The sequence below is a fragment of the Cavia porcellus genome, unplaced genomic scaffold, assembly GCF_034190915.1.
Source record: "Cavia porcellus strain 051 isolate PalLab524CR breed Dunkin Hartley unplaced genomic scaffold, mCavPor4.1 scaffold_7, whole genome shotgun sequence".
Lineage (NCBI taxonomy): Eukaryota > Metazoa > Chordata > Mammalia > Rodentia > Caviidae > Cavia > Cavia porcellus.
The window spans coordinates 55,642,639-55,660,280 of record NW_026947490.1 but is presented as its reverse complement, the minus strand read 5'-3'; the positions used below and the strand labels follow the sequence as shown (position 1 = coordinate 55,660,280).

The 17,642-nt window shown below is 40.4% G+C and overlaps 1 long non-coding RNA gene across 2 annotated transcripts in view; it reads right to left on the bottom strand.

The window, feature by feature from the left end:
* LOC106027412 (uncharacterized) overlaps positions 1–15,107 on the bottom strand; it is a 35,201-nt gene extending 20,094 nt beyond the window's left edge. Inside the window, exon 1 of one of the 2 annotated variants that reach the window (XR_001201000.2) lies at positions 15,011–15,107. This is a non-coding gene — a long non-coding RNA (uncharacterized LOC106027412). Of the gene's footprint in view, positions 1–14,847 lie in introns of both variants that reach the window. The other variant, XR_001201001.2, reaches the window with a different exon arrangement.
* Between the last annotated feature and the right edge of the window lie 2,535 nt (positions 15,108–17,642).

Sequence of the window (17,642 nt, the reverse complement as noted above, 5' to 3'; positions counted from 1 at the left end):
TCAAGCACTCAGCTTTTTCTCATCTTTAAAATGTGAACCAACAGTTCCTGGCCATTGTTGCGATGATTAAATGAGGTGGAATTAGTTCCCAATGACTCTTAATGACACCAACCCTGATGGGCAATTCCTCGAGTGTCTTATACCCTGATTTCCCTGACTGATTGACTTTTCCCCCCAGCTTTGGGAATCATCAGATTCATTCTATATAAATACTTGATTTTTTAAGCATCTATTTGGGTGTCTTTTATCTTCTTGAATAGAACATCTTAACTCTGAATCTCTTTCCAGGCCTGTTTGGACCAAATTCACATAACCTTAGTTAGAGTGCAACCAGATGTTTAGATGCCCCAAGGAGGGGTAGTAGGGAAGCCTGTCACAACCAGAAACTAAAAGGCCACAGCAACAACTCAGGGCATCTGTGGATCATCTGACTCTGAGATTCTTAAAACAATCAGCATTCAAACCTTGAGCAAGGAGTCAAAGCACTCAGATACAAATGCCATCTGTGCAGTTGTAATCTCTAAAGCCCTGGTCTATCATCACTGAAGCAGGTGGGGCAGACATGAGCAGATTGGAGCTATGAGGATCAACAGAGTTATTATGACAGTCCTTTGCAAACTGTAAAATGTAAAGCCATTTAAATGTGAAAAACAAAGTAAATTATTTTGTTGTGACAAAACATACATAACAAATGTGGAACTGTACCCACTTTATAGGTAGAATTCAGCAGGATTAGTCAAATTGAAAATGTGATGTAACCATCAGCAGTATCTTATAACTTTCCCATTACCCCAAACAGAAACTATACACATTACCTAATAACTCTCCAGTTCCCCTTCCTTCAGCCCCAAGTAGCCTCTAATCTACTTTCTGATTCTGTGAACTTGCTTATTTTAGATTTTCTATATAAGTGGATTCAGACAGTGTTTGCCCTCGTGTGTGTGGCTTATTGCATGAATCTTGTTTCCAATTCTACTTCATAGTGGAGTTGCTTGGTCATATGATAATTCTGTTTAGCTCCTTGAAGAACTGTCAATAGGTTTCCTATAAAGGCTTCACCAGTTTTCTTCCCAACCAACAACAAACACAACTTCCAATTTCTTCACATCCTAATCAACCCTGCTATCTTCTCTTTCTTTGTTTTTGTTTTGGTTTGTTTTTATAGCCATCTTCCATGTGAAGTAGTATATAGATTTCTTTAAGGTGTACTATAATACAATCTTCAGACAAAGGCCATCAATCAATAACTATTTGTGAACTGAGTATCAACTGTATATGGATTGCTTCATCTAGAAGATATTTCTTGAATAAGGCACATGCATGTCTGTGTGGCTCAGAGAAAGGTAAGAAAGCTGTAAATAAGGCTATGAAATTAAATTAGGAAATTTGACCCAACAAACTGAGTAGCATAAAAACCATTAACCAGTTAATCATGGATGATAAACGAGTACTCAAAACTCCAGTGATCTAACACCTGTCCATTCCTTACAGATGCTAATCCATAAAGCCTGCATCAGTCTGTGCTTGATTGGCCAGTAACTTAGGAATTTATTTTGATATAACTTATTACTTATTGTGAACTTGATGAGATGTCTGAGATACATAATGTCACAATGAAATCCTACCGTTGTAAGCATCTCTTGGTCTGCAGAGGTCTTTTCATTAAATTGTCCTGTGATGTCCAAATTGGGTTCTGTAGCTCAGATGATGGTGGGTGTATTTGCTATAACTGAGACACTTATCATAGGAGCCCACCATCTTTCCTTCTCTCTCAGTCTCTTTCTTTGTTTCCTGCAGTTTTAGTAATTTTCATTTCTCTTTCATCAAGGAAAAGCTGTGAAGCAAACTTCCAGGCTCACAGCTCAACAACTGTATTTGATCTACTAATAGTCAGACAGAGGATGGACTGGGACAGAAAGCAAAGCATGAGAAGTTACAACCATGTGAAGTCTAAAATGAATTTGAAGTATCTCTGTAATTATAATCTATGTCAAAAGGAAAGCAGACTATAATTTTTTAAAAGGAGGGAAAGGAGGACTGTTATCTACAACATTGTGTTTACTATTTAAAGAATTCAATCCAGGGAATAAAATTGACTATGAATAATTTAAGAAAGATATTATGTATTATAATTCCATGCCCCCCAGAACAGGCACTTCTGCTTTTTGTTTTTCTATCTGCTCCTTAATTACCTCCTCTCATTAGTAGCTGAAAAATGATCATTGAACTAAATTTTGCATTTTCTACCCTTTCTTCAGCTAAGCTTACCAAAATGACTGTCTTGTAAGGGTGAGAGAAAAACGCCTTTCTCTCCTTCTGCCAGTGGAATCTACAAACTTGGGAATGGGGAGTGGAAAAAGCTTGGATTCCATGTATCACATGGCCTGATTCCTGGTTTTGTTGCTGGGGAAAAAGAAGAAAAGCACATTTAAATCACCATTATTGTGGATTTTTGGTCATCACCACCAAATCCACTCAGTATTGATATACCCTCTTCAGTCTCTGGAAGAACAAGCATGCAATGAGCAGTTGTAATCATCACAATTAAAACTGAGTAAACTAGTGTGTTGGGAGTGTTGCTTTGTTCACATTTCCAGAAGGTGCAGTGTTCTTTAGTCCCAAAGATAGATAGATGATAGATAGGTAAATAGATAGATAGATATATAGATAGGCATAGATAATAGGTAGATAGTAGATAGGAAAGATGATTGAGACATGGATCATTTTATTATGATAAGCAAAATAGTTTGGTGATAGAATAGATTACACATATGCATATATACACAAACATTACATATATATATATTTGTATGCATGTTATGTTATATACAATGCATATGATATGTATAAAATATTTGGATAGGTAAGTTTAAAATACCATACAGTAGAAAATCCAGTGAGCCAAGGTACACATATGGGAATTGTTACTGAATTGGTATGATCTCTTGGAAGCAATTTGCCAATATGAAGTACAACCTTAAAAATGTTTATTCTCTGTTATAGAGTAATTTTATTTTTTAGACCCCTACTCTAAGAAAAGAATGTGGACAAAGTTACACCTGAAGTTTTTCACCATAGCACTAGATATGTGCAACACTTCCAAACCTAAGGTTTGGGAGCATGAGCACAGGTGTCATGAAATAATCTTGTTGGCAGTTACTTGGAAGCCTTTAGCATGGGTTGGTTTTCATTGAAAAGCTGTGAAGCAAACTTCACATACTAATCAACCCTGCTATCTTCTCTTTCTTTGTTTGGATAGAAACAAAAAGCTGGACAACCAGGGCTGGGAGATGAGGGAATGGTAAGCAGCAAAGGACCTCTTCCCTCCACTCCTTTGGAAGGTCTGCCTCAAAGGAAAGAGGGTTTCCCACAAAGCCAAGGAACCAGTCTCCATAAAGGAGATGCAGAGGCCTGAGAACTGTCCAGTGCTCGGGGAAGAAGCGGAAGATGCAGAGGCTTGGCTGGGTTTAACACTATCAGGTGGAGACATACTTTGGCTACCTGAAGTTCTGCAGTTTTAGGGGATAAGGACACTGAGCCTGAAAGACAAGCTCGCATCACCTGTGGGTGCCAGCTGCAGTGACAGCAAGGATGTGCTGCCCCCACGTGGCTGTGCAGAGAGCCAGTATCCGTGAGGGGCCGGAAACTGAAGAGCAGGAGACCCTTGGACAGCTTTTGGGCTTGCAAGGGCATGGGATGTGTGCTTCAGATACAGGCAGACGGGGATGAGAGCCAGGTAGTATGTATGCCCACAGGCCCAGAAGTAGCCTAAGTGTGCAAGTGTGGAGAAAGCCAAGTAACATATGATCTGTTTTAAAACCTGTGGGTTTAGGGCGATCCATGGATGCTCAGTTTTCCAGCCTGACCTAAGATTTCCCCTGTACTAGAAAAGCTACACTCCTGCAAACCACATTCTTCAGATTCTCTGAGCGCGAATGTTTGTTTGGATATTATCAAGGAATAATTTACGTAAATTTGAATAGTATCATGAACTTTTACAAGGTGGAAGACAAGAATGAGACGCTGTGTCTGGGAGATCCACCCAGGTGAATGGATATCAGCACATTGCTGATTGCGAGTTTTTCCAGCAGCACCCAGATGCCCCAGGAAGCAGCAGAAGTGTCACAACCATATGTGTGTCTCCTGACCCTGCTCCCTCAATGAGGGGGCTTATTCAGAGGCTGCATCAGCCTTGCATTCCCTGTTAAACTTCCAAGTACAAAGCATGATGTGGCCAGTTTTTGTAACTGAAAGCAAGCAGATACAGATACAGCACAGCGCATGCTTGCATACTAAGTCCGAGTATTCCTTAGACCTCACTTTACCCCAAGATCTGCCTCTAATTGTGGTGAAACCTTGGACAGCTTCTCTCCCTAATTTTTCTTTGGCCAGTTTCTCTTCTGTAAAATGGATTAATAAAAATACCTACCTCGTGAAACTGTCATGTGGGTTAAATTACGTGATCCATTTCAGCAACCATAAGAAATAGGTAGCATTATTACTGAATAGCACACAGTTAAAGTAGTGTAATATTTGGTATAAAAAGGAAGAAAATTATGTGTATGATTTAATCTCTATCTGAAATGCATGAATGGAAATATACCACTATTTTTTATATATTACCAGATGTTTTTATATATCTTCTCTCAAGGTGCTTCCAGATGATTTCCATTTTCTCCTGCATTTTTTTTACATTTTCCAAATTGCCTACAATAAATGCATAGATTCATTTTATAGAAGGAGTAACACGTAATGTTATTAAAATAGTCTGCAAGGAAGTGACCTAGATTCTTATTTAAACATTAGTATCACTCACAGTGCCTCACCCAACTAACACTGCCTCCTTTACATCTAATTTTCACTATCTTTTTAAAATTCTTTCTCTGCTAACCCAAAAGCAAATAAACACAGTGATAACTCAAGATCAGGGAGCAGTAAGTCCCAGTTCAGAGAATTTGCAAAAAAAAAAAAGTGAGCTCTGAAGAGAACAAAGGAGTTTGTGGAATTACTCTAGGGAGACTGTTTTATTCTGATGTCAAGGAAGAGGCAAATCTATTGCTGAGGCACCTGAGGGTTAATATCCCACTAAGGAGCACTTTCAGAAGTTTAAGTGAGAATTTAAATTCTTTTCATTCCAGTAGTCAATTCTGCAAGATTAAGGTAGCCCTGCTGAATTGGTTACTTTCTTCTCACAGGAACAAAACACCCAGCACCTAAATCTTGAATGGGGAGAGGTTTATTCTGCCTCATGGCTTCAGTGGGATTGGTCTATGATCAGTGAGCTCTGAGGCAAAACAGCATGGTGGCAAGGTATGGTAAAGGACAGCTGCTTACACCATAGCATCCAAGAGGTAGAGAGAGAAGAGAGGAGCTGGGGACAAGAATGGAGCCTCCCAGGTCACTCCTTGCTGACCTTTCTCTCCCTGCCAGACCCACCACCTAACAACACATTCAGTTACTAAACTCACCAATGAATAAATCCAGTCATGAATACAGTGCCTTCGTGAACCAATTACCTTCCCAAAGACCCACCTCTGAATACTGAGGCACTAGGGAAATATCTTGGACCCAGAAAATCACACCTACTTTCAGATTTATATCTCCTAATGTCACAGCATAATTATTAATAATGCCTTCTTTGGCTTTTAGAATGTCTCAATTCAGATAGCTACATATGTGGACATTATGCAAAACCTATCCAAATAGTAGTGAGACTTAGCACTTCAAAAAAGATTTGTAAAAACAATCTGCTTTAGATTCCTCCTTATTAACTACCTAAGAAAAACATTTGCTTTCTTTTTGGTAAGATTCCTCATTTTAAATGGGAGCTCATGACCAAGGCTTGTTCTTCCTACATCTCTGGAGCTGCATACAGCACCAATTTGTAGAAATATATCAGATTTTGACCGACTGAGCTGAACTTGCCATGAGTCACAGCAAAGAGATGCTAGAGTAATCCATTACTTGGCTTTATCCATTAATCATTTTCCTAGATGTTGTTTCCCAATCAACATCTTGAGAAGAAATGAATTTCTGTTTATTTTTTTAGTTTCCTTTTTCATGTCTTTATCGGATTTGGAATTGGATCAACATTTCCAACAGGACTATCTATCAAATGAATCACTAGCCAAACAAGACAATCTCTGCATAACACATGCTAGAGGAGTGCTACAAAACTAAAGGCAAAAGAGAGCCAAGTGGTTTTAGAGTCAGGGAGAGAAGCTTTACTCAGGATATGAGACATGAACAAGAGTTGGATGTTGGGGTGAGCTGGAAGATCTCTCTTCTGAACAGGATAGCACTGTAAAAGTGGTGGTTTTAGACCTCTAATCAAAATTTCAGAACCCCCTACCCCACTCCAGTGGGTTACAAAAGCCATAGGACAACCTCATAGCACAGAAGCTGCGTTCCGTGGACACAATTCAGGGAGGCCAGAATGGTGACTTGTGGTTGTCCATGTGAACCAAGGTCTGGATGGATCTTTCTTTATTCGTATCTCCTAAAACTTAGACCTCCCTCCAGATAAGAATGGTAGTGAGAGAATACATGGTCGATTTCTGGTAAAATGACATTAAATTAATGTTCAGTTGAGATCTGAAAAACAGAGAAAGTGGTCTCATGCATGGTTTTACTAGTGGACTATAAAATTATTAGTGAGCTAGTACACCTGCTCTGTGTGTACTAGTGACAAATCAGGAAATAACAGACTCAACTGTATGTGCTGCTGGGTTGGGGAAGGAGCAGGAGATACACTGTCCTCAAGGCCAGGTATCAGTCCTGCTCTGCATACGACTTCAGCTTCAGCGTGCATGGCTGGAGAGAAGCAGCGTGTAGGGGAGGCTGCACACCCCAAGGAAAGCAGCATCAGTCTGGACACGCTCCTATTTCAAAGTGAACTTGATACAAACTTGACCCAATCAGATCTGAGTTGCAGAATTGGGCAATAAATCGCAGACCAGCAGCCGGCTATGCCTGTCACATTGCTCACTTCCCATTTGCCTCAACTCCACCTGAGCCAGATGAACAATTTTCCCCGTGATGCTTTATTTGACATTTTCATTTACAATCTAAGTATAAAAGAAGAGACGTTATGATAACAAAATCAAAAAGGATGGGAGGACATGAGCATTCCAGAAATCAGTGTGCACAAATAAAGTACCTTTATTTGTATAACCCATTAGCCTCGGTAGACAGTCAGCTATTTTCAAAAATAAATATATGTTCGTTGTTGTTGAGCAATTGCATTAATGTATTTTTATCCCATCAGATTCAGGTGCCTGGATTTCCTGCCAAAATTGAGTTGACTGGTTAACTAATTTCCTGCGTGAAGAGATCCTGCCATGTGGAAGGCAGAGGCTTGCTGATGGAAGGAAATAGTAGAAATGACCTACTCTTAAAAATATATGGTGAACAACATCTTCGAAATAGGCAGCTTTCATAAATTCCCTTTTTCTCAATTCTCCTAGCATTGGCAGTGGACAGCCCAGTTGCAATTTACCCATAAATCATTTTGCAGGCATCTTCTGGGTGGAGATAAAAATCTCACTGAAATCAAAATTATTGAGCACATTTATGATTTCTCCCTCTTCCCAAAATCTCAGAGGCATGATGGGACCTACCCATCATAGCAACTGACCACTTACTCCCTGGTATTGGAAGCATAGGGCTTCCATTACACAGGGGCAGGACAGAAGTTTAAAATGTCAGGTCATATTTTTGTTTGTTTTATCACTTTTCTTTTTCTTGTAGCTATAGATGAGGAAGGGGTCAGTCTCTGAAAGACTTGCTTCAAAGAAAAACAAATCAGCAGCTACAGTTGCTGTATATTATATATAATACAGTTTTGCTGTATTTTGTCTTTTTCCCATCAAATAAATCACTGATAAGATTAAAGAAATCTCTAGTTATGAAATGTAATATTTTAGAAGAGGACAAAAATTATAGTAATGCGCTTTTTATCTACAACTTCACTTTCTGCTTCTCACAGTCAGCTGTGGTCTGAAGATAGTAAATGGAAAATTCCAAAAATAAACAATTCATAAATTTTAAACTATGTACCATTCTGAGTAATGTGATGAAATCTCACACCATCCAGCTCTATCCTAACCAGAGCGTGAATCACTCCTCTGTCCAGTGTGTCCACTTGTGTACATCTCTAACCCCTTGTCCCCTTTGGAGTGCTTTTGGTTTTCAGGTCAACTGCTGCTGCATCTCGGTGATTCCAGACAGGTTTCATACTATTCTCAGTTTCAGGCACCAACTGGGAGTCTGGGGCAAATCCCTGCCCATAAGGAGCATCTGCTGTACTTACAATCTCAATTCTATTTTCAAGAACTAATAGTAGCATAAAAGGAAGATAAGGCAGAAATAGTAACAAGTGTATAATATCTAATGTGGGAAAATTATAGGTGAATTTTGCTTTGTGTGTTTGTATGCATGTTTTTAAATTTTGTGTGTTTTCTAGGTTTACTATTGTAATCATAAGTATGTATGAAAACATTTTAATTACGTAGTCATATGTGTACGTATCATACTGAGAATTGAACCCAGGGCTATCTTACTGAGCTACATCCCCAATCAGTTTTCATTTTTGTTTGACACAAGACCTTTCTAAGTCTCTAAATTGCCAAAATGAGGTTTGAGCTATGGATGCTTCTGCCTCAGCTTCCCAGATGTTGGGATTACAGGTTTTGAGATAAGACTTTATCTTTCCTGCTGATCATGAAGAAAGTCCTGACAGTCTTAAAGTGACTGGTCTATATCAGGCACCAGATAGACATTTTCGTCTCCTGCACTTCATACACTGTGGGCCTGGACCTTCCCACAGCAAGGCTTTGAGGATAAGATCATGACACACAACTACCAGATAATCTTCATGCTCGAAACTCTCTCTTCAATGAATGGATTCTAACCTTCCTTATTGAAAAATGTTATTAAGCCTTTGTCTTTATAATCATTATTGCTATAGTTCTTGATGATTTCAAGACCCATGTGGACTGTGTCTCTTTTTTTAGCATGGACAAGATTTTTCCCATCTCCCTCACACAGACTCTCACACAACCAGCACACTGTGAATCATGAATCTGTCATCCAACCAGCATGCCATGCCTCTGCACCCATTCCTTCTAGTTCCCTGATCCAATGGTTTTTCAATTCCACTATGGCCTCAAGCACACTGACTTGACCACCCCTCTGATCATTAGCCTTAATGTCCTCATTACTTCTGTTCCAGCTTAGATTTTATGTCCCAACATGATTCTTGTGTACTTGAAACTCCTTTGCCCCTCTCTTTCTCCTTTAGTGTCACCACATGTCTCAAGTTCAACAGCACTTTGATACTCTAGATTTTGATTGCTTGCTTTTTTCTATTCTTTCAAACTAGCAATATCTTTTTATCTTTATTTTTGCTCTCAGTTGACTACCTTAAATGAATAAGATCAATCAGAAGCAAGCTTCCTCTCTTACCACCAAACCTACCAACTCCTAAGAAAATTCCCATTATAAGTTCTGCCTTTTTATATTTGCCATGGCAAGCCATCCATGAGTCTTTGTATGGATTCTTTTTCACTGGTTTTGGTAAGCATGTGTAGAAATCTGAACCCTTGTACATTGTTCAATGGTAATGTAACTGGTGCAGTCATTTTAGAAAACAGTTTTGGAACTTCTTAACAGTAAGATTCAGCCATTCCACCTCTAGGTGTCCACCCACAAAATGTGAAAATGTATGCCCCCATAAAGATTTGTGCATGAATGCAACTCAAATGTCCATCAATTGCTAAATGAATGTGGTATGTTTCTGCAATGGAATACTATTGAAAAACAAAAAGGAATAGACTACTATGTAGAATAAGCTACTATGTAGAATAGACCACATGATACAACAAGGATGGTCTTGAAAAATGCAATACTAAGTGATTCATTTTATATAAAATATTTAGCAAAAGCAAATGTGTAAAAGTAGATTACTGCTTGCCATGGCCTGAAACTGGGATCAGGAAGTAAATGCAAATACAAATAGGGACTTTTGGGAGTGAGGAAGGTATTCTAGCACTGAATTTTGAAGATGATTGCACAGCTCTGTAAATATGCTGAAAACATTATTCCATATTTAAAATGAATTTTGTGGTATGTAAGTTATACTTAAACAAAGCTGTTTTTAAAAGAGACAAAAATAAATACATCCTGGCTATCAACATTTTTAATACCTCTTCTGCTAACCATACCAAGCCACTGTCATCTTTTGCCTGAATTATTTTAATAATCCAACTACAATCTCTTTTACTACGTTAACATCCCAGAATATATTCTGCATATGTGTCAGTTAGCTTTCTGTTGCTGTGACCGAATACCTGAAAAAAACTTTTAAGGGAAAAGATTTACTTTAGCTCTTGACTTTAAAGGTTTCAGACCCTCATTGGTTCTATTGCCTCCATGTGTGCACTAAGGCAGAACACCATGTCAGAAAGTCACGGTAAAGTAAAGCTGCTGCACTCAGACTTCCAGTAATGGAATGGGAAGGCAGGGAGGGGGCGGGGGAGCGACACACAGTCTCCCAGGCATGAGCCCATGATTTGCTTCCTTCCATGAGTCGCTACCTCCTAAGTTTTCCACTACCTCCTAAAAATGGTATCGAGCCCGTCAATGAATCAACCCAATCATCCTCCAGAAGCCCCACTGAACACCAACCAGATGCACTGAGACCAAGCCCCACACCTATGAGCCTCAGGGGATATAAATCCAAACCATGATAATACAGGTGATAGAAAGATCCTTTTAAATATAAAACAAATGACATCATGACTGCTCAAGCATCTCTGAGAGCTCTTCATCCTACTCCTAAGGGGACTCGCAGTGTCCACAGGCCAGAAAGACCCTGCATGCTCTCTCTGAGGCCCTGACTCAGGCGCACTCTGTCCCCTTGGGACCTCTTTATGGCTGCTCTCTCACTTCACGCAAGTCTCCTGTGTTAGGAGAGACAAGTCTGGTAATGTTGTATTTCAAATAGAACACTACCTCTCATTCCCCAGCACCACCAGATCCTATGCTATTACCCTCCTTCGCTTATATTTATAGTGTTCAGCATCTCCTGACACATTTTGATTGGTATGTACGTGTCTGTGTTTCCCCACTAACACTCTATCTAAACAGGAAGTACCATAAGCGTCAGCGTCTTGCCTAAAACATATTGTGCTGATCGCTATATCTTATTTGATTCCCAATGCACCATGCAAGATAGGTCATTTTATTTGCAGAGGAAAACAGTGAGACTCAGGGGGATTTAGCAGTTCATTAACAGTCATGTGGCCAATGATTCTCTAGGCCAAAACTCCTGTGCCAGGAATCACATTCGCTATATCATATGCAACACACCATAGCATCAAGACAGTAGCCAAAAGCCAAAAGCAACAAAGAAATCAGAGCTCAGTAGGCAAAATGTTATTATTATATTGCTTCTAAATCTGAATGATTTGAATCCCTTGATTCTGCCTATATCTGCAAGATTTGTGTGGCATAAAGCAAGAGATGTAGCAGCTCTCCCTCCTTTAAAGAAGCCAATCCCTCTTATTCTGCAAGCTAAAATAAACACGTATGAGAAAAATTAAAAATTCCATGCACTTACATGAATCCAGCCTAATAAGAAGATTAGAAGGGAGGGATGTGTAAGATGGAAGACACGTACTGATTTATCACTATCTCCTGCTTCCCCAGGGCCTCAAGCTTTACATATCCACATAGCAACTCATGTGATTTATTTGTGTAATCAGAAGACAACCACAGTTTTTAAATTGTATTTTTGCTCAATATACAGTAGGTGCACACAAAATGTAATCCAGAAAAGTGTAAGATGTTTATTTACATTTAAGTTTATCTCAGTGTCAAGAGACTATTTCTACAGTTTCCTGTCTTCTAGTTTCTCCTTTATACTTCAGACAACTTCTCAATATACAAATGGATTTTCAGACAGGCTGTAATCTCAAAAACTGAGTATATAGGGCCAAGGAGAAAGAAGTGAAGGAGAAAGGCAGTGCCTGAGAAAATGCCATCTGGGCCACCTTCCAAAATATGTTCAGGAAACTAGCTCCAAGCTCCCAAGATAGGTCTAGCTTTCCCTAAGTTCTGCCTTGAGACCAATGGTTCTGTAGAGAAGACAGTGCTGTCTCCCAGGATCTCAGCAATGACTCATTAAGACAGGCCAGACCCTTGCCCTAGACTCCTTTCCTGAGTCCAGAAAGTAAGGGACAAGAAGATGGAGCTGAGGCTGACAGTCATCACTGAGGTTCCCACAGGGGTGAGAATAAATATCCTAAAACCCACCAAACCCAATCCAAGGTTCCAAACTCACTGTGATGCTTTAAGATAAAAGCAGCATGATCATGGCTGATGGGAGGAAAGGCTGACTCCATATTTCAGACTTGCTGCAGAAGCTGCCAACAAGATAATTCTTTTTTTTTTTTTTCTAAATCTACAGCCATCTTAACAGAACAGCTTTACATTCCTGGCAGAAAATTCATATGGAATCTCTAAGGTTCCTCCCCTGAGACATCTGAGTCAGTGTGCTGTGAAGATGGCACCATGCACAAAACTTGCTGTCACCCATGCATCCTTTCTCAATAAGAGAATAAATAAAAGCCTCCACACAGGGTGCATAACACAATGAATCCCCTTTGTTTAATTGTATCTGTGATTAAAACTCATCATATCTTCACATTATCCTGAGACTCCACCCCAGTCTATTCACAGGCCTTTGATTTGGCTGTGCTAATTGAAGGTGATTTGTCTTTCTGTCCTTGCACAATGGCTCCAGTGGCCTGCTGGGGTCATTGTGGCTTCAATGCAGAGTGTTTGCCAGTGTCATGAGAGAAGTATTATGATAGAGTTATTGTAGTGTCGTTTATAGTTAGTGAAACCTAGCCATGCAATTGCTGAGTACATCAAGAACTGAGCGGGAGAAAGAAATCACAAGTTGATCTTCTCTGCCCTCCAAGGCAGCCAGCACTTGGCTACGTGGAGAATGGCTAACTTAACGTAAGTTTGTGGGTGTGTTTTGTCAAATGACTCTATTTACAACTTTCCTAATTGTAAAAATATCAAATATTCAATGCAGAATGTTTGAAGAATACAAGGAAAAAAAATTGAACCTAGTCAGGAACTCTGAGTTTTGACCTCAGCTGTGGGGTCCATGGAAAGCTACTCAACTCCCTTAGTCTTCATTTGTAAATCCTGTAACAATTTCCAGCCCTTCTACCTCATCTTTCCTGCCTTTTGCCATCAAGTAGTGGTGAATTAATGTAAGAGAAAATGTCCTATAATGCAGATGGGTGGGGCATGCCTGTAATCCCAGCGCTCTGGGGGGCTGAGCAAAACTGCAAATTGGAGCCCAGGCTGGTAGTTTAACAGCAACAACCACCAAAAAGCTAATTTTTAAAGGGAAGAGATTGTAGCTCAGCAAGAAGATCTGAGTTCAAGCCCTGGCACAGCAAACACGAAATAAAACCTAAGCAATAACTTTATAAAACTATTTGTTATCAAGTGCATTTGGTGTTATTTCTTATTTCGAGGCATCCAGACACTATGCCAGCAGGTACACTGGATGGAGAAACACATCACTGGTGAGGAGAACAAAGATTTCCAAGCCCTTAATCTTTCATTTTTACTTACAATGCTATTTATCATTTGATTCACATAGAGGGTTATGATTAATACTATATCAATGCTATTGGTATTTTGATCAGGATTGCATCAAATACGTATAGTAATTTTGGAAGTATGGTCATTTTTACTATATTGGTTCTTCCTACCCAAGAGTGAGGAATCTCTTTCTATTTTCTGATAATCCCTTGGATTTTCTTTTTGAGTAATGTAGTTGTCAATGTAGAGATCTTTTACTTCTTTCGTTAGACTGATTCCTAAGCACTTTACTTTTTATGCTATTGTGAAAGGTATGATTTCCCTAATTTCTCCTCAGTCAATCTGAATTACTTAAATATTTTGGTTACCACCTGGAGAGAAGTCTAGAAGTTATACTTCATTGAGATCAAGAATCTTTTAATATTTGTCCAAGAAAACTGTATGTTTGGATTATAACTTAAATTTATGATAGGAAAAGAATATACCACAAAATTTGCATCCCACATCAAGTAAAGCTGACTCTTTGAAAGAGTCATTTCACACCATGCTATCTAGCAGGTTGATCAGTGACCTCTGCCTCTTATGTCCTCATATCCTTAGGCCTGGATGTTGTCTCTAATACTATGTATATGGGCTAAGAGACAAGGACTATGCCTCACGTTCCTTTAGAAATTCTAATTCTGCAAACACGTGCTAAGCAGAGTCTACAGGAAATCCCTGCTATAAGGGCTACAGGAAATACAAAGATTAATAACTCACAGTCCCTGCAGCCAAGAATTTCCAATCATTCATTGAGAAATGAAAAGCTGTACAGTACAGGGCACGATAAAATAAATGCCATAAGGCAAGCCCTGAGGTTTAGAAAACAGCCTATGACCTCTGACAGGGTTGGATTATAAACTCTCCTCTCCCACCAGCCTCTTCCCATACCTATTCCTCATTTGAGTCTTTGGGGAAAGGGCTCCACTGCTCTCTCATACAACATCTGGTAACTGACTAAGGTCACCTCAGTCTGGCCATGAGATTTCTTGTTTATTATAGAATGCGAAGCATCTTCCCAATGTCTCGTTCAGTAATTCCACCTTGACAAGTTGTGGGAGGAAGCAGACCATAGAGCCTTAGCAATTACTCTGGGCAACGCAGCACAGTGGAAAATCACACCTCACTCAATCTAATTGAAATTTCTCTGGGGCTTAGGAGGGGACAAGTTTTTCTCACCTGAGCTTTTTCTAAATTTCCTCTCCTGCTTTCAAAATAGCAGCTCTGGGCTCCTCCTCTGGCCTCTGGCCCCCGCGGTCGGTCCTCATTTCTATTGTTTCCTCTCAAGGAAAGAAAATAAAAGTCCTTTGGCCTCTTCACTTACTCTGTCATCAAACCTCACCTTCATCCCTGGCCGGGCGCTCCTGATGCCCACTCAGGACCTCTTCCTTCACCTCGTTTCTCTTTCCTCTCATTACCGATTCATCTCTTGGCTCTCCTTTGCCTCCTACTGCCAGGTGACAAATCCCTTTTAAAATAACACTGATGACTCACCGGTGGATACTGTATTCCATTTATATGTTCTCCCCTCAAGGGGCATAAAGGGTTTCACAGATATGCAGTCTTATTTTTACCTTGTTCTTGTCAAAGGATTGTCTGTCAAAGGGGAATAAAAATGTGCTTAGGTCTTTGTCTGAATCACTTGTGTATTTAGGCTGATGGCCAGTTTTTTCTCATTTTCAGTGTCTTCTTTCTCCCTAGTCCCTCTCTTGGTGATTTTTAACTATCATCAAGATTTGTTAGTATCCACAGCCAACATTTGACCAAGATCTTACCAAGCAGTTATGCTATTCCTTAACCAGGCACGTATACCCAAACTGAAAACCTCATAAGAACATCAGTTCCTCCAACTATTTCATCCCCACTGGGTAAGCAGGCTGCCCCAGCACTACCTTGGGAACCCTGATCTTAGCTTCCACTGCTTCTGCCTAACTCAGAACATCATCTTCTCCAACCGTGACCAGCTCTTCCAACCTGGACCCAATTGGTGACCCCACCTCACCCAACCACTTCCTACTCTCCCTAAATCTTACATCTGATCATGGTATCCCTGGGAACCCTCTATTTAAAAGCCTAACAATTTTCAGGGTAATCCAGGCCTTCTCAATCTAACTTCCATCTACTTTCCTCTGAGATCTCTGAACTGTCTAACCTATTTGAAAATGAGCATTTTCTCATAGATGCCTCCTTTTCCTTGAAACTATGCTCGCAGCTCTCCTTGGCATGAGTACCCTCATGATCCTTTCTTCCTGGAATACCCTTCTCAGATTTGAAGGCACAGAGTAGAATCAAATACCCTGTCTTCCGCACTCCTATATGCATGATAATTGCTAGAAAAAAATGTACCAAAAGGATTGGACATATTTACAAACATTTTATTGGAACCTATGTCCCAGTCTCTATGCCAGGCACCAAGTACACAGACATCAAATTCATACTCCCTACCTCAAGTAGGGACTTAAATAAGACGGAAAACAAAGATGAAAAAAACAGTACTGACATGAGCAGTAACAGAGGTGAGCACTGAGGCTGAGGAGGCAGGTGAATGTCACCTCAGTGGAGGGAGGATATCAGAAAGTTCTCCCAGAGGAGCTAAGCCCTGAGCTGGGCCCTTTGGAACATCCAAGCGGCAGTGGCGTAATGTCACCTAAGCTGCACAATACAGAGAGGACCCTGTGCCCTTGTACTCTGCAGGTGCTCAACAAATATTCAGGACACTGAATAATCAGGAGGGTTTGATCCATGGAGCTTGGGAACTGCACTAATACATCATTGCTCTTCAGTCCAACCTCCTACTTCTCCTGGAAGAGTGACTCTAATATTATTCCCACAGATCTGATATGAGTTTAATAAAGAAATCATGCAAGTCACAAGTGAAATCCCATGGATCTTTTGCCTTATTCCAGTCTTGGCTCCTTGCATCCAAAGAAATTAGTGAACTGAGTGTTGGCCAATGCATGTGACATGCACACCCAGGCCACACTGCCAGTTGGGAAGTCCTCCACAACTGCTGTGCTCCCTGACTAAGCAGGAAAAGGAACTCTGGGTTGCTCCATGCCAGGTCAGGTTCAAAAGTCACCACATCCATGCCTCCTCCTAAGGCTCTTTCTTGTTCTCTATGCTTCATCTTCTATTCGGCAACTAATGCTGTTTCCCTTGTTCTTTAAAACCAAGGGTACGCTCCTTGGTCCATCAGACAGGGACCTTCAGGTCATGGACTCTGCCCCTCCAGTCACCCTCACCCAGTGCTCCTGCTGTCCGCCCCACCTGTCCCGCAGTCACAGGACACCACTCACATTTCCTTAAGCATCTCGGTCTTTCTCACCTACAGGCCTCCGCATGCACTGCTTGCCACCTTTGCCTCAGATGCATGGGGACTGGGTGACTCTGATTCACCCTCCGGGTCATTTTTGAGGGGAAGTTGTCCTGACCCTTGTACACATGAAACGGGCACAGATTTGCTCTGTGTGTCCAACGTGCAACCCGATCCTTTCTCATATTCCACTCTCCTAAAGCATCTGCTGTCTGCCTGCTTCTGTTTTTCTGATTCTGATTCTTCTTCTGCTTCTGCTTCTGCTTCTGCTTCTGCTTTTGCTTCTGCTTCTGCCCCAGTGTGAGCTTGCTGGAAGACATGAAGGCCAGGGGTCTGCTCACCCTGCATTCTCCAGCACAGCACCTGGGTAGCACAGGCACACAGCAAGCACCTGTGTTTGGGGCCTTAAAAGCTTATTGGTAGTAAAAGCATAATATATACAAAAATTAATGTAGCAACAATAACAGAAGCTACCATAATATGGTAAAATAGTTGCCTAATGCAAATTCCATTTCTTTTTTACTTGAATAAATTTTATTCATACTAAAAGTCTAGTTTTTACTAATTGGAGGAGTGAAAGAAACAGTAAGTCCTGCGCCCTTCCCCCTTTAACAGGAGACCAAAAGAACCTTGAGATGTAAGAAATTCATTCCCAAGAGAT